Genomic DNA, 18,965 nt, shown 5'->3' with positions numbered 1-18,965 from the left:
CAATGTATCTCTCCTTTTTGTAGGACGAAATACACATTCCAGATCTGTTTAAAACCAGGCTCCGATGCACAACAGACTTTGAAAAGTGTGTTTTTTAGATTGAGTAGAAAACTAAAATCCTTTAGAGTCTGAACTACCAATTCAACCTGAAGCATCAAATCCAAGTAAAAATTGATATTTTTTCCTGCAAAGCCTTTCTTTTTTTACCAAACCTCTTGGAGTGGTGGTGGTGGGCTTAAGGGGGTGAGGGCAAAATAATTGTCTGGAATTGGAGTCTGAATGTTCAAAGAATAACTGTCTGATGCCACTTGAATCACTCACTGATCCATAAGCCTCCTGATCTATATTGCCTGAAACATTTTAATTGGTTGCATATTTCCCATGAAGCGACTGACCCCCATATAGTCAGAAGTGTTTACTATTTCTAAACAACTGACTAAACTTGGAGGCACTCTGTTGTTGTTTTGGCTGAAACCCAGATTTATCAGAACACTGCTGAAATCTTCTATTTCTGTAATGCTCATTTGCTCTCATATTTCTTGAGAAACCTTCTGACTGGACTTATATGGGAGGACATTTCCTGTTAAAGGATTTACGAATCAATGATTCCAGCTCCCCACCAAAATCATTTTCCTCTGGAAACAGCATCTTTAGGAGACTAGCCTTTTCAGCTAAATTTACCATTCAGTCCTTTAAATGTAACTGTCTCCTTGCAGCCATGCTGGCCACTGTCATAGCAGATGTTTTTAATCTATAAAAAGTAACACCAGACAAAAACTTAGCTTTGACATCCATGATCGCCAACAACTGGGAAATATCTTCTCCCTCCTGAATGACTAGGGATAAGGAATGAAAATCTTTCACTAAATATTGAGATGAATAGACTGAATAAATCCCTGTTCCTAAAGATAAATTCTGCACTGAGTATGCTCTCTTCAAATAATTTTCAGCCTTTTTATGTACTGGGTCTGACAAAAATGCAAGGTCAGCAAGTAATTTAGCAGCCTGACGTAAGGTTTTCTAAAACTGTGTCTATTACGAGTTTTTGAAGATGTCGTCACAGCTCTCCCAGGGGGATAACCTTCCCATAAATCTAGGGACATATATGTTCTCTGGATCTTTCCACTCTCTCTTAAAACAAGACCCTGTCCCATTGTACTGACTGGAAACTTGACGATTGTCGGCTTATTAAACTGCCTAAAAACAAACCTCGCTGACTGACGGTTGATCATGTTCTAAAGGCAGCTGGCAGTTTGTTGACATATAAGAGATTAAGCTCTTCATCCCTTCTGCCTCAATGTACTTCCCTCTAGGAATACCTTAATTCCCATTGTCTGAGTCACCATCATAGTTATGAGAGAAAAAGGATGAGGAGACCGAAGAATGAGCCGTAAAAGACCTTTGTGATGAATCTGGTCTTGAAGGCAAAACATTCCACCCGTGCTCCTCCTGCTTCTTCTGAAGGTCCTCATAAATTGATTTGATCATTAAATAGAATTGTTTAACTGAACCATTGAGAGTCAGGGGGGTAATGTTTTCCCTCTAAATAAAAAGGGATTTCATAGTCTCCCAAATATATATAGATACAAAACTTCACTGGACTCAATTGTTCTCGCAAAAAGTATTTTGGATCACCTCCAAAGCTGGGTGAATGACAATGAGATAAACCCTATAGAACAAGCATGATTAGAGGCAAATAGTTTTACCTTTGATAATATTGCTCAACTAATTACTGAAAAGCTCTTACTGTGGACAAAAGCCCGGACCAGCATGGAAGCTAGTTTTAATAGAGAAGTTATGTTGGACTGTCTCAGTTTGAAAGGAGGGTGAACTATTTTAAGGAGTCTCTTGTAGCCATTGGACTTAGTGACCTGTTTTTTCACCCGGAAAACCTGAAAAAGTCAGATAGGTCACAAGTTGTTAAGACTAAATTTATAGAGCATACAACTTCTCAAAGCACGGAGTAACCTTGTACCAAAGATTGTTATATCTTGTTGGTCTCAGGGAAAACTTCCTTTTACTTCTCCCTGGAACCTACCTGCTGGGAAAGATCACTTATTTTTAGATTTAGATCGGGCACGGTTGGGCATTTGTTGAGCTTCCCCAGAGACTCTGACCATTGGGGGAGATGCCTGCCTCCCTGCCCTTGTGATGGGGTATCATCTCAATCTCTGTTGCATTTTATGTTTTTCTGTTGTTTATATAGTTGTTTCTTTTCCTGTTGCCTCACGCGTATCTTGAGGCCCCATGCTTTTAGAAGATATATTGCTTTTTTAAATTGTCAGTTCAATGTAGGAAAACATTGGATGACTAGGACAGCATCATTTTTTAGCAGTGGTTTATAATGTTGTTTGATTTTATTGTTTTTATTTTTCTTCTGTGATTTTTTGTAAAATCGAATAAAGATATTTTGACTTGACTTAAAGAAATTGTGTTCCCTCCAAAGGTTTATTCGTTTATGCCGCTTTGATAGATTTTTCTACCACGTTTGACGTTGTAGACAGACCTACTCTTTGAAAAAAGTTGCAAAGGTTGGGTATTCCTTGTAATCTGCTTTGGTTAATTATTTTATTGCACACGTCAACTTGGTACCATATTTCACTGGATGGAGAGCAAGGTCTTTCATCCTGAATTTATACCAAGAATGGATTGAAGCAGGCTTGCTCATTGTCACTATTACTTTTTCCCTTGTTAGTATATTATTTACCATTAGCTATATTTATCATATGGTGATGCCTTAAGAGTGGGAGATCAAAGTATTTCATGTCAACTGTATGCAGAACACATTGTAATGTTAGATCTTACTCCAAAGTGTCTACAAAAACGCATTGGTAGGCTCCAACAATACACTGTAGTTAATTACCTAGCGATAAGTATGGAAAAGTTAAATTTCTTATTTTTAAGGGTAAAAGGTACCAGAGAAAATTAAAATATGAATGGTGCCTTGTTAACGAAATATGGAAAACTGTAAAAACTCATCCTTATTTAGGGAAACATTTATCTTCTAATTTAAAAGATAAGGAGCGCATACAGCATCTGATTTGAAGAGCAACATCTCATGCACATGGTCTCAGAACCTACTATAATGCCCAAAGACATAAGCATTTTATTCATCGTCTTCTGTTATATCGTTTGAAAGTTCCACCAAGTCTCATGTATGCAATAGAAACTATTAATGTCCAGAATAGTTTTTGTATGAACGCCACAAAGGTCAAAATATTGTGCAAATTGTGTAGCTTGAATATGCTAGCCACTACTCAAGCTATTCTATTATAGCACCTTTGTAGTGGGAATAGCAGCAGTCTTACACTGGAGGTATTGATTGCTTCATCGTGAGTAAAATTCACTGTGGAAACAATTGTATTCAGAAATAGCTATACAAAAGAGATAAGACAGTATTTTCTACATAAATTTTACATAAATTGTATTTATGCTTTAAAACAATTTAAGATCCAGCAATATTAATTTGAAGTTATGTCTTTGTCACAGTTAAAACTTCATCTAAAACTGTTCTCTTGTAATGTTACTGGGAAACCGTCCATAGATTACTGCTCCAACAAGGATAAAAACAATTACACTGTCTCTTCTTGTATTGCGAAAGAAACCTCAGCCCTACTTGACATGGAATCTAGATTATGGAGTTCACTGCTTGCATTTATGATCAAGAATAACCATTTTGCCTTTAAGGATTGTTACAGGTGCCTGTCAAATAATACATGTCTAGAACAGGATATGTGAATTATGTAATAATAGTGTACAATATCCTGATCATGTATTTTTTGTCTGTCCAGCACTGCACTTTATTGGAAGCCAATTTTTGAATACTCTCCTTATTAGATCTGGTGTATATTGTGCTGAAAAGACTAGCCAATTCCTATTGTTTCATGAAAATAAAATTACATGGTTTTTTTTTATGCTATCTAACGTTTTCTGCATTTATATTGCAATGAAATTACTTTTATTATGTTTGTTGATCCTCTTGAAGATCCAAATCTTAAACAACAAAATGTTTTAATTAAGAGTTTGGTCAGAACCCCTCCTAGTTGAAAAGGCATCTTAATCTCAAGATCTCAAGTCCCTTTTCTCCCCTTGAAAGGAAAGGAAATAGATTCATCTGTTTCTGGCTGCGCTTCACCATTGTAATCCATGAAGAAGACAATGGCAGCCTCTAATGGAGGAATATGTATATCACCCCTGAGGGTCCATATGTGTTTCTTCCAGAAACAATCCAAAAAAGAGCCAAAACAAATCTTTTTTCCATAGATGGGTCGTTTTTTGTTTTGTCAATAACTTTGGGGCCATTTGATGAATCTTCAAAAAATTTTGAAAGCTAATGCGACATTCACTTTAGCTATTGTTTTGAATGTTTGTGGGCGATCCATCAAGCGGGGACTGAGAAAACGGCCCGAACCACTGAATGGAATTACAGCAAATTTTGCTGGAAGCTAGATCTTGGTCTGCAGATTGTGCTTTTTGTGATTTGGTGTAAATCCGTTCAGTAGATTTTGAGTTATTTAAGTTTAAAAAATAGATATGTAGGGATGTGGATCCTCCGCTGATCCACCCACAGTGGGTCTGCGAATCTGGGGTAAAAGCAAGGCACTGATTGGCTGGCCACAACCTGTCAGAAAAGTTGCAGCTGCCATTTTGTTTGTTGCATCGGCTGGGGGTGTGGGAATAAAACAGGTGTTCTGACCCCTTAAGCACATAGAAGGGTCCCTTAGAGACACTTCATGGGCAAAAAAGAGACCATTTTTATTCATCTGACCTGCGGAGCTGTGGATCCCCTGCAGGGCTCAGTGGGGCCCCCTGTGTAAATCTGCGGTGGATCTACGGATCCAGAGAAAATTTGAAAAAAAAAGCTTTGCATAGCCAAAGGCAGTGCACAGCTTGAGTTTGGGTGCATGCAGCCAACCCTCGTGGTGCACAGCTAAAGGCTGTATGTGGCGCTGGTTATATTAACATGATTGTTAAAAAAAAAAACATTGAAATTCACTGAAAAAAACAAAGGTTACAGGGACGTTTTATATATATATGTTTTACCTGTACAAAGTCAATAACAATAAAGAGGGACAGGGAGATTCGTGGTCCAGTGTACTTACTCCCAGTAAACTCGTAACAAGACAAAAGGTACACTGTTCCAGAGGATCACACAGGAAACCCAAAGGTTTAGGAACAAGAGCCCTCACACATCCGTTTGGATGTCATGCTTCATCATCGGGGGATGCTCCTCATCAGACCGGCGCTGCAATGTCTGACGGGCTCCCCTTGCGGGGGCTCTTTGCCGGAGATCTTTTGTAGAGGCTGCCACGAAAGGGTATCTCAATTGATTGCCTGAGGGCAGACTCTCATTGAACAGGAGAGAAAGGTTAGGTTAAAATTGATTCTAAGCCTCAACAACCAAATGATTTATTTGCAAAGACCGAGAACTTAGATTAAAAACAACGTGAAAGTGTAAGTGTGAGGATAATGCTCAACCACTTTCTCATAAGGAGTCAGGGCAAGGGAATTTGTCACTTAGCCTCTAGACGTGGGTCAGCATGTTTCGCGTCCGATGGTCCATACGGATCCAATGACACTTCATCAGGACCAACATAAACATCAAATTAGGATACACTTACTATATATCTGACTAAAGCCTGTTGGTAGTAATAATTACGACCTTTTTTCCACAGACAGAGCGTTTTTTGTTTAGTCAACAACGTTGGCACCGTTTAATGAATCTTTACAAAATTTTCAAAACTAATATAACACTCACTTTATCTGGTGTCTTGAAAGTTTTGGGGTGAGACCTCAAGTGGGGGCAGAGAAAAAGGAGTGGTCCCAAAACACTTTTTCCTCATTCTGTGTCTATGGGGATTTTGCATTCTTTAGACACAGCTACAGCTCGAATCGCTAGGCAGGATTACATCAAATTTGGCAAGAAGCTAGATCTTGGTCTGCAGATTATGCTTTTTCTGATCCGGTGTAAATCAGTTCAGTAGATTGAAAGTTATGTAAGGTTAAAAATATAGATATATAGGGGCACAGATCCTCTGTGGATCCACCTGCGGTAGATCTGAGGATCTGTGGAAAAAGTAAGGCCCTCATTGGCTGGGAGCAACCTGACAGAAAAGTTGCACCCGCCATTTTGTTTGTCGCATCGGCTGGGAGGTGGGAAAAAACAGTGCCAAAGCACAAGGGGTCAGGATACAGGTATCCTGACCCCCACAGGACAAAATGGAGGGACCCCTTAGGGACCCTTCATGGGCAAAAAAGTACCCAATTGCTTTTTTGGTCGGCTCTGCGGATCCTGTGCAGGGCTCAGCGTGGCCCCCTCTGTAAATCCGCAGTGGATCCGCGGAATCAGAGAAACTCTGATGGAACAAAAACACCCACTGCATCCAACCACATGCTGCCCATGGCCAAAGGCCATGGGCAGCTTGAGTTTGGGTGCATGCAGAAGGGTTGGCCACAGGGCCTGGCCATGGGCCAAATCCTGCAGCCAACCCTTGCGGTACATGGCCGAAGGCTTTGCGCAGTGATGGGTATATTATCGTGAATGTTAAAAAAAAATAGGAAATCACTGAAAATACCAAAGATTACAGGAATGTTATAGTTAAGATGATGTTTTACCTGTACAAAACCATAGAAATTCAGCAGGTATAGTTATAGTTATAGTTATACTTATCCGAAGAAACTATACGTTTCTTAATATAAGTATAACTATAACTATAAATATAACTTTAACTACTTAATTTCTTTTGTTTTATACAGGTAAAATGTCAACCTAGCTAAAACATCCCTGTAACCTTTGGGTTTTCAGCGAATATATATATGCATGTGAATACATACATACACACCTACACACATACATATGTATTCCTTTCCACTTAAAATCACTAAACCAGCAAGGAATATATAAAGCAAGAAAAAAGTAGAATTGCAAAACAGTCAATATTCTGGCCACACTTATACACAGATAAAGAGAATGAGGGATAAAACATGGACATACCCACCACGTCACAATATAATATCACCAAAAATGCCAGGTAATACCTAACCACCCCAAAAATGTTTGTGCTGTATTTCGGAATTATCCTACAGGAATCTCAGAAGAATTTGAAATATTTTTGAAAAATTGCAAAAGAAAATTCAGTTTTCACATATATTCAGCCAGGCAAAAACGTTCAATTTAGTAGGCTGGGCTGTACACAGGAGAGCTACTGCAAGTCGTTGGAGAGCTATCAGTAGCTTACCAGCTACTCATTGGAGAAGCCTACCCTAAAGTCAGAGTCACACTTACAGGAGCGCCAAGCTTTGCTGACCTTGCCATGCCTTGATTCTGTTTTTAATGACTGGATGAACAATTGCATTGTGACTCTTTCAGTTTTATGATACTAGAAGAGGCGTGAGTTCCCCATGATGGATCTAAGGTTGCGACCTCAAGCAAGGACATTTACATTTTCCATGAGCAGGGTGGATTGACCAATGGCGTCTCTACTATGCCCCCAATAAGCTGCAGGAAGAAGGTTTCTATCAGGAATGGATGGGCTGCCACAACCCAGCTCTTAAAGAGCCGATTGCTGTATTCTGGCAGAGGCCCCCTACCAGTGCATGCATCCACTGACTCAGAGAGCATTCCTTCACAAGCAGCCTTTATCCCTGCGGAATATACTGAGCAGGCTGCACTAAGGCCAGTGCAGTTCCAAATGCGTGCCGCCAGAACCTGGAAGGACCTGTCACCGTCGGCTGCTCACGACCCAGTGAAAAACTCGGTGGCGATGGGATGGAACAGGAGAGGGAAACTTGTGTGGGGATGGTTGCACTAACATGTCTGAGGCTTGAGCCTCAGACATCAAAGTAACATGCACCAGTCGTATCACTGTGAACAACCGCCCTGTGTGCTGACTCAGCGAGCTGTCTTCTGCCACAGGGGCTAGGACAGGCCTTTTTGAGGAGGGGGAGTCGTATTTCTGGCAATGTGGCATATTTAGGGCCATGTTTATCATTAGCAGTACTTTAGATGGAGTCTTAACTATCTAAGGACCAGTGATGAAAAAACATTTAAAACGGTTAGTTTTTCTCTACTTAGGATTTTTTAGGAGTGTTTAGACAACGAGTCACTGCTTCTGCTGAGGCGCAAACATCTACCTCCCTGCTGTGCACCCATTTTTTGTACCGGGCATAACTGATTCAAAGCATCACGCATGATTTTCGACTTTGGAGAAATACTGCTTCTGGGCTGTGTGGCAAATTCTGGAGTACTGGACTTTCATCACTTCCTCTTCACAACTCTCTGTAAATAAAGTAGCCTTCTAGCCTATATATAGTTGACATAAATGTGCTATGAAATGCACTGATTGAACTAAAAGCATTCTAAAATTGTCTTTTGGAGAAAACACCCCTCCAAATCTCTATGCAGGTGGTCAAGGTTGTTTCGCTCAGACTAATACCGATCTGGTTATAACATCTTTTCCAGAGCTGGTTTTGTTTTCCAATGAAAATTCACTCGAAAGACAGCTAACAACATGTACTAATCTCTTGGTTTTGATTTCAGAAGCTTTATCGGTGGTGAGACCATTCCTGAACAAGGCCCCTGCTTCTCCTGATATCAAGATCCAACCTTGGGTGAGATGGTGAGTAGATGAACCATTTAAAATCCGCCTCTCCACCCGTTTTTTAATTTCGATTTTTTTCAAATAATTTGGCACTCCCTTAATTTGGCACCTTAGGTGACCACTTAGTTTCTCTATATGGATGGATCGCCCGCCTGACATACCAAAGGCTCACCTATTGTAGCTCTTTCATTTGTGACCTGGATTCTGATAGCATGAGATAGCCCTCACAAGATGTACTCTTTTGTTCTGGAAGGGCACAATCTACTACACCTAGAAAAGACAAACAATCCTTCCTTACAGTATCTTCCCAAGTAGAATTTCAGTCAGTACACCAACACCCATGGCCGTTCTGACTCTCATCAACAATCACTTTGCTATTCCACACTTCATCCTCCACAATGCACTGCAGCATCGAGTCCAACAAAATAAATATAAACCAACATTACAATCCATCAAGGACTTACCCCTTGATACCCTTCAAGAACAGCTAATCAACTTGCCAGAAAATTACCAGCCCGTCGGCAGATGTCAACACTCTCCTCAACATCGACAACTCCACAATGACGACATGTGAAAAAATGCTGTTTGAAAACTCACTCTTCAAACATAAACTGTCAGAATTGTGCTACAGTCAGGAACTGAGAAGAAACGCATCACAAAAAGACAAGAGAAAAAATGGAGAAGCTCATATCGCAAATACAGCCATATCCTTCTCAAAGAAGTACTGGCAGCTCAAAGGTCCCTCATCATCATAGCATTGGCTACATACTACAAGACCATCATCAGTGAAGCTCTGGATGGTACATGTTTTGGCCTGTTGAGAGGATTGAAACCTATTATTGTCATAACATCATATTTGTCAATTGATTATTTTATCTTGCTTGGCCTACTGTAACATTCTGTACCTAGGCAGTAAAAAATCTATTTCAAAGAGAATACAGTCAATCCAATATGTGGCAGCCAGATTGCTGTTTTCCCCTCCCTAAGTTTTGTCCTGCTTCAGGACTTCTTCACAAGCTCCATTGGTTTCCGATTGAGAGACGCATTCAATTTCAAGCTTTTACAACAGCACATAAGATCATGAATACATGTAGTGTTCCCATCCTGTTCGATCTTATGCAGCCCTATCTTCCAAAGTGAACACGTTGCTTGGCCGAGCGCATCCTGGCGACTATTCTAAGGCTTCCAGAGGAAAAGAGCTGTTGGCTGCTCCTTTCTAGTTTTATCTCCTGCCCTCTGGAACTGTTTGCCTCTTGAGCTAAGGAATATTTAGACCCATCTTTACTTTAGGAAAAAAACTCAAAACCTGGCTGTTTACCTACTAGAGGCTCATTATCCTCTCTCTTGGGTGGTTCTACTTGTTTCAGTGGGTAGCACTGGGAAGCCCCACTGCTGGGGCAGCTATGCACTTTATACATTTTATGAACATAACGTAACTTAATGAAGCACCTACAGAAGCAACACACCCTTTAAGGCCATCAAACACTGCACCAGTCCTCTTCTCCTTCAGTTGATAAATACAATACCAGCAGGCTATTCTTCATCGAGAAAATCAACAATACCAGATTCAACAACACAACTACAACGGCACAATACCTCCTATCACTATTTCCTTAGCTCCAAATAGACCTAATTCGACTTCATCTCACACACTGACCTCTACACCATCATGAGCTCTCTCATGGCCATCTCGTACGAAGAAAATATGCTTCTATTGTCCATCATCAAGCCAGTTCAAGGAGATGCCGTCACCTCTTTCCTCCACATTGTGAATGCCTCTCTCTGCCAAGCCTGACATCCATCACGTCACCAACAATGCCCTTCTAATACATATCTAACCCCTGGCTTCTGATCCTGCTTGATATTTCTGTTGGCGTCAGTAAACATTCTGCTCTGATGAACACCCTAGAAATGTGCATGCTCTTCTCAGGCGCAACCCTGCAGCAGTTCACACCCTACTCCATCAGCTTGTACAGATAGGCACTGATAGTTCCCACATTCTTCCTGTCTCCTTGGAAGTCCCTAAGAACACTCTCTGCACTCCCAACCACCTTAATTTACATGTAAACCACTGGCTCCATTCTCATACACAGCAACATTACAAATGTTTACTATGCCAAAGACATCTAACACTATTGTACAATTACCTCAACCAACAACTTACAGGGACTGAAATCCTGTATTGATTGCAGTCAGACATGGAGATCCACTAAGTATGTGATATCTAACCAAATTCCTCATGTTTGACAACAGCACTAAGGAAGTAGAGACTCAACCATGACTCTCCAACTTAAATCTGACAAACTTTGACCCCCGGCATACATATAGTGCTATATCTCATGGATTCATAATGGACATTAAACTCCCTTTTAAGGAGCATATCACAAGGAAGACCACAATAGCATGGTACCAAATCTCCCACCTGAAGAAAGTGAAACCATTTAATTTAGAGGATGACTTTAGCAGAGCAATGCAGGTGCTGGTCCTCTCCCACCAGGATGGGGGTAGTGCTTTGCTCAGCAGTCTCCCTGACACCACCTTGGCACCCCTCAAAGGGATCCTTTATGCAGTAGCACAATTCATCAGGGATCTGAAGAAGTCATACCATTTCACCCCTACCACGATGGAACTACATTGGCACCCCCTTCTTTACCTTAACAACTCCATGATCAGATTGATCACCTCAGGAACCCTGAATACGACTCTGACTTACACAGCCAACAAATTCAGCACCTCTGGAGGGCAATGACAGAACAGGAGCTTAAACGCTGCTAGACTAGAATTCAAAAATATAGGAGGAATAAAATGGAAGGCATGTCTTCTCCATCAATAACCAGGATTTGGAACTGACATCAGTATAATGCCAACCCTCCTAAAATTCAGGTGAAAGCAAAGGACACAGTTCTTCATGGTACACTGTGTGCGGACCCAATAACTCTCTCCCTGTTACCTAACTTCACACTAATGTATTTTCTACCGAGCTTTGCTCCATGTCTGGTGTTTCGCTGCTCTCCAGCTAGGTTTGTGGCTTACAAATACCAACATATGCATCCATGCATTCTCTCTGGGTAGCACTGTGATTTATGTATAGTCTGTTCCTGGACAAATTGGAGATTTTTACTTACTGTCGTAAAAGCAGTATCCAAAGTACACGTTCAGCACGTTCTTGCTATTTACTCCTAGGGAGTGCTTTTTATTTAAGTTTTGTGCCAGAGGGCATTCTGCTTGTCTGATTTTAACCGATCAGTACCAACCAGGAAGAGGGGACAGTTCCAGCGGTCCAGCTTTTATACGTATGAACGCCACCAGAACGCCAAAGCCTCCTTTGCTCGCCCTTTGCAGCAGTGATCAACATGTCTTTGTTTGGAGAATTGTTTAATGATGTTAGGTTGCACATTTATGTTTATATATTTGCATAAATATTGTGTGGTCGTAAGCAATGCACTTGTGTGGGTGTTATGTTTTCCTTGGTGAGTTCTATGTTATGGTTTGTGCAACAAACTATGACTGGTCAATCCCAGGGGGTTTTAGGTTTTATTTCGTAACCATAAACGCACCTTACTGTGTTTTTAATGAAATCTCACATTTTTAAACTTATGCTAAGGTGTTATGAGCAAAATAACCATACATTCCATTAAAAGAAGTTATTCAATGAATTTATGTTTTTTTAATGATATACAACGTACATCTTCTATGACAACTCTGGCTTTGCATGCCCTTTGTGCAGTGGAGGCTGACCAAGGACCTGGCCAACCCTCTGTAAGCAGCTAGCACCCACCCTAAGCAAGGCTGACTATCTTTGGACTGTTGGCTGCAGGGGCTGGCCTATGGCCAGGGCTCACACCCAACCATCCATAGGCAACGGGGTCATGAATTCAGCCAGGCCTTACGCCCAGCTCTCAGTGTGTGGCCAACCCCTGCTATGCACAAACTAAGGCCATGAATAGTGGTGCTTTGTCACGTGGCCTGGTTTCATGCTAGGTTTTGCACCCAACTCTCAACAAGTGGTCAGCGCTGCCTGTAATCAGGCCCTGAACCAATATCCCCAGAGTGCACTTTGCATGATCTCTGTCATGCATATTTGTAACATAAATTTTAGTTTTACATTGTTTTCAGGATTTTCGAATGAAAAGCATATATATTGTTGAGGTTTGCACAGTAAGAAGGCCTTTTAGGCACTTTCTTGACTACCATAGGAAAGTGTGACTTGTCCCAGGTTCCACAGTGCAACCCTTCACATAATAGTAGATGTGACAGGTGTCAAGTACCTCCTTGAGAGTGTCCCAATTGAGAGGAAAAACCCACAATGGGGAAAGAAAACTTCATTGGCAATCATGTATTTCATGATTAAAGATGGAGAGTAGTGTTGGAGATATCAATGAGGCATATAACTCCTCTTGACATCAAGAAAAAGAAAATAGCTAAGCAGAATCCAGGCATAGAATCCAGAAGGTCAAAACAGTCTGAAGCAATAAGAAGGAACAAAAATAGTAGGAAGGAGCGATGAAGGTAACTAGAAAATAAGGGAATAAATGTACTGCGACTCATCGAGCTCTTGAAAACGCCTCTTATTTTATTAAAAGGAACTGACACCATAGGAAAGACCTGTGTCCCTTTGTGGACTGGGAAGCTCTGTTAACTTTCTATGAGCATGGCCTCATCTTGAAAATGGCTGGTTATATGCTAACACCCCCCACTTCCTGGAAACTAAAGTGTTTACCATGTGGACAAAGAAGAAGCCCAAGTTTGACATCTCCTGACCAGTGATCAGCATTGTGTTTCACAATCTCACTGCTGTCATCCATGCCCAGTAATCCGACTAGCTCATGTAACTCCCCTTCAGTGGAGATAAAATGTCAGTTCAGGGGTTACACCTTGTTAGAAATGGGGTCTCTAGTTGGCAGAGGTATACATCTTTGTCCAAATAGGGATCACAATCCTAGTCAAGGTAAGTCACAGACAATCCAAATATATCCTGTGCCCACCCTCTGGTAGCTTGGCACTGAGCAGTCAGGCCTAACTTAGAAGGCAATGTGTAAAGTATTTGTGCAATAAATCATGCAATAACGTAGTGAGAACACCACAAAAAGACATCAGGCAGGTTTAGAAAAATATAGGATATTTATTTGATTAGATTGAGGTCAAAACAATCAAGATTTGATAATCACAGTTGAAATATCACTTTTGTAATGATAAGTAGAGTCTTTACTTCTTAAAAGCAACAATTGTCTCTTGCTAGCACAAAGTACATGGTTTGTGTCAAAATTATACGCATAAAGACTGCAGAGGAGGAGATGCGTGGAAAAAGGTAGGCGTGCGTCAGTTTTCCAGGTGCACACAGGCGATGCATCTATTCTTTTCCACGTTGCAAGGGCTTTGCGTCGATTTACGGTGTGCAGGCTTGAATCCTCTTTGTGATGCGGGGTCTTTTGACCCCCAGGGACGATGCGTGGAAATCCTGGGCTTGTGGGACGAAGTCACATCTGTTGTGTCGATCCGGGGGGTGATGCAGCAGAATTTCTGCCGCACGGTTGGTTCTGTGTTTATTCCTCTCACAGGAAGTCGGACTGCGTCATTCTGGTTCGGCAGTGCGTTGATCTGGTGGGCTGTGCATTGAAGTTGCTCTGCGTTGGTGCTGCGTTGATCTCCGTTTGGGGACCCGGGCTGCGTCGTCCCGGTTTGGCGATGTGGTGATTTTCTAACTGCTGGATAGGATGTGCATCGATTTCTGCAGGCTGTGTGTCGATTTTCACCGCACAAGGAGTTTCTTGTCAGAGATTAAGTCTTTTTAGTCCTGAGACTTCAGGAACAGCAGGGAAGCTCAATCTAAGTCCTTGGAGAGCACTCCTCAGCAGAGCCAGAGGCCAGCAAGGCAGCAGGGCAGCAGCAAGGCAGAAGTCCTTTACAGAAAAGCAGTCCAGGTGAGTCCTTTAGGCAGCCAGGCATCTTCTCTTGGCAGGTTGCAGGTTCTGGTGCAGTGTGTCTTTCCCAAGAAGTGTCTAAGTTGGTAGGGTCAGGGACCCAGTTTATACACCCAAAAGTGCCTTTTAAGTGGGGGGGGGGACTTCAAAGAGTGGTTTTGAACTGCACAAGGTCCCCTTTCAGTACCACCCTGTCTGCCAGAGTCCCAGTAGGGGGTTTGGCAGTCCTTTGTGTGAGGGCAGGCCACTGTCCTTTGAAATGTAAGTGTCAGGCCCTCCACCCTTCCAGCCCAGGAAGACTCATTCAGTATGCAGATGTGTGCAGGTGTGACTGAGCATCCTGTGTTTGTGGGGTGAAATGCACAAGGGAGCTGTCAACCAGCCCAGCCCAGACGTGGATTGGAGACAGGCTGTAAGGCACAGAAGGATTTAAGTGCAGAGAAATGTTCACTTTCTAAAAGTAGCATTTCTAAAAAAGTAATATAAAATCCAACCTCAACAGTCAGCAGAATTTTGTATTACCATTCTGGCCATCCTAAATATGACCTGTTTACTCCCTGGCTCCTTTCTAAGTCGAAGTGGCAGTTAAACCACACCCACAGGTTAAGGGTCTACTTATGTGGGTGGCACCATCAGTGATGCAGGCCCAGTAGTAGCATTTAATTTGCAGGCCGTGGGCACATGCAGCGCACTTTACTAGGGACTTACAAATAAATTAAATGTGCCAATCGGGTATGAGCCAATGTCACCATGTTGTAAGGGAGAGAGCATATGCACTTTAGCACTGGTTAGCAGTGGTAAAGTCCTCAGAGTCCTAAAACCAGCAAAAACAGTGTAAAAAATTGAGGGAGGCAGACAAAAAGTTGGGGGTGACCACCCTAAGGCTGTCAGGTCTAACACACCTGCTCAGCAGTGTGCCAAACACAGTGTCTCAGAACACATTGTCTGTCAATATAGACACCATTCCTTCCTCTGTGGCCCGCTCAGTGCCTCTGGTTGTTCCCTGCTCGGTGTTCAGTACAGTTTCAACAGCATTCCCTAACCATATAGATCCGGTCTTCTGAGGGTGCTCTTGAGAGGAACAATGGATTAGCAAGAGAGCATGAACTGAAAGTGTGAAGAACACTCTCTAGGAGGATAATCTTTCCAGTGGATAATCTTTCCAGTGGATCAGGAATTGAAGACAGCCTTGAAAAGTCCAACAAGCACACATTTCTTCAATCTCAAAATGTGGTTGCCCTTGTACCAGAGCTGATGGCTATTCAGATGGTGGTAAAATTCAGGAACATATGACTACAGTTGAGATGAAGGAAAACAGAATAAAGTGTCCAAACATGGGGTAGCTTCAATTGAAAGGCCACAGGATTTACCTGGTGAGTTACCAAAAACTACCCAAAAAATTGGGGTTGCCATTTTTACTGACAAGGTATGAATGGGAAGTAAAAAAGAATACAACCAAACCTGCTTTCCAGGAGCTAAAGAGCCTGAATGTGATCTTGGTTTATCAGCATAGCCCTTCATCTTAAACTTTTAATGAATTGGGCTCCCTGAAACATGTTGTCCGTGCTCCTCTAACCATTTGAAATAATCTACAGTCACTGGAACTAACACATATACTGTACATCAGGAGTTGACAGAAAAACGTCAGGATGAAATCCTGACCTATAGACACAGGGCAAAACGTTGATGGCACTGTGAATTGCATGACTATAGTGAAATTTCACACCTCATTATTAGGCAGACCTTTTACCTCGCATTTCATAGGCCGTATACTGCTTCAAACCCTGATTTTTTGACTCACTTTGCCATCTGAATAGGGATAGTAACTATAAGACAGAGCTTATTCGACTCCCAAAGCCTTTTACAAAGCTCTCCAAAAGGGTTAAAGATATTGAGTACCTGCAGTGGAAATGTTAGTACGGTGCAAAACTTGAAGATGAAAAATATTAGCGAAAAAAACATATTGAAAAAAAATATCAACCGTAGCCATTATCACACACCATCATCCTGAAGGTGTCAGATCCATTTTAAAATCTGTAGAAATTGTAAGCCTCCTACTTAAAGGTTTGATACCAAAATCTGAATATCTTTCCATGAATCTCCCTAGACAGGGAGCTTATTGTTGCAACATTTCTCTTGGTATTTGGAATCCAATCAAGCACAGTCATCTGGAAAGATACAGCCTTACTTTTATGCCCTGTTAGTTTTGTTGGGTGTTCTTCATAAAGTGTGTTAGAATCATTTCTAGATAGAAAATTTCCTTCTGAATTCACTAGAATCCTAGCCCCCCGCAGGAGGAGTTCACATATACACTGAATTCACTCTGCATCTGGCTGAGTTGGATAGGCACTGGACTTTCATAGAAACCAATATTCAAGTTAGCTTGTCTTTACAGCTCCATTTGATACCCGAAGTACATAAAATGATACAATACTGTGTTTCTGTTCTATTTTGAAATTCCATTGTTAATTTCTGGCCTTTTTCTAATCTTTCGTAGTCTGTATAAGTGTTTCAAATGTGCCAACATTGTTCACCATCTAAGCACATGGAACCTTGCCACATCCTGTCCGGCTTCTTTCCCTGTTACTAGTAGCAACATATTTTTTCCTTTGCCTTCTCTTTCTTGATCTGCATTTGTCCCATTGCTTTTTAAGTCTTTATTTTTAATTGATAGGGTTAGAAGTCACCATATCCAAAGATCACATGTCATGATGACATCATATCACCAATGCAATCCCTTCAAATTAAGCAGCATAACATCTAACAAGGCAGCAAGCATTTTGCCATATGGATGAAAAACAACTACATCAAGTTCAACCCAGACAACATGTAATAACCTTCAACAAAGACAACTCCCTTTGGGACTCCTCCTGGTGGCCTGCTGAACTCAGAATCATACCCTTCCCAGCAACACATACAAAGAATCTCAGAATAGTAATTGACAACCAACTCACCATGACCGGCCAATTGAATTCAGTCTGTCTTTGCTTTCACACACTCAAGATGCTCAAGATGACCTTTAAATGGCTCCTCACCAACACTTGCCGAACTGTGCCTCAAGCCCTCAACACCAGCAAGGATTATGGCAATGCACTCTACTTTGGAGTCAATGCTCAACTGACCAGAAGACTCCAGACCATACAATACTCTGCAGCCAGGTTCATCCCCAACTTCCCACCACCCACTCACATCACCCCGAGCAGGACAGAACTCCTCCGGCTCCCAGTCCACAAATAAGCATTCTTCAAACTCTTCACGCACACACATAAAGTCTCACACAACATCAGGCCGTTGCACCAAGAAGCTGCTTAAACTTCCACAAACTAACTAGGTACCACCACTCAGTCGGACTACTTGTTGCACAAACACCCTGCATACGCAGAACCAGATCTGCCGGTTTTGCCTTCTTCTGCCTTCTTGCCAATGCCTGGAACAACAACCTCTTACACATCAGAGCCTCCACCTTAGTTCTTGAATTCTGCAAGAAACTGAAGAGCTGGCTCTTCATCTAACCCAGACCCTGGCTCGGTGCATACAACTCCTCCTTTAGTGCCACAATACCCTGCCAGGTGAGTTGTGTGCTATACAAATACTCATATCTTAACTAAGCAAGTCATTGCTCTTCGATTTGTTGTCTACAGAAGAACTGGTACCTTCATCTATTTGTGGTTAATTGTTTTGGTAATCCTCCCAAATGTTCACAATCGATGGTGCCACTGTACCACAGATGGCTGTTCCCTCCTCGTTCAGCAGAAAGATTGTAAACTTTTGATGCCCTGAGGTTCTGCCACACTAAATGCCAATCTGACCACAACACTGTACGAAAGTGCTCATTTATTACATGGTCACCCCCACTTTTTAAATAACAGAAAGGAAGTGAACCTTAGAAAAGAGATCAGGTGCTCAAAAAACATGTTTCAGGGAGCCCAATTCATTAAAAGTTTAAGATGAAGGGCTATGCTGATAAACCAATTGCCTTGATTCCATTCAAGGTTGGTGTGGTAGGCAAAAAAATGATGGATTAAACCCAGATCTTTGTGACTGGGAGTGAATGTTTGTATTGTCCAGCGTTCCGACCATCATCTGTTCTTTTTGCCTTTGTTGCCTTAAGTTGGAAAGCGTATGCCCAGACATGGGTCCTGTCCTTGCTGTGCCACTGGATTCAAGCTAGCATGGCTGATGAGGGGTGAAACCCCAAAACAGGTTCCAGGATGCTTGTTTCTGATCCAGGGAGGACCTGGCTTGGCAGTTTGGGCTGGACTGTTACAATGGGGGGCAGGGTCAAGACTGATTTGCATATGGCTTGGTCCAAACTGGGGTGACGTGGTGGGCAAAAAAATGATTGATTAATCCCAGATCTTTGTGACTGGGGGGTGAGTGTTTGTATTGTTCAGCATTCCATCCATCATCTGTTCTTTTTGCCTATATATCTGAGTCGGCAAGG

Source organism: Pleurodeles waltl, chromosome 9, assembly GCF_031143425.1.
Source record: "Pleurodeles waltl isolate 20211129_DDA chromosome 9, aPleWal1.hap1.20221129, whole genome shotgun sequence".
Lineage (NCBI taxonomy): Eukaryota > Metazoa > Chordata > Amphibia > Caudata > Salamandridae > Pleurodeles > Pleurodeles waltl.
This window is presented reverse-complemented; position numbering follows the sequence as displayed.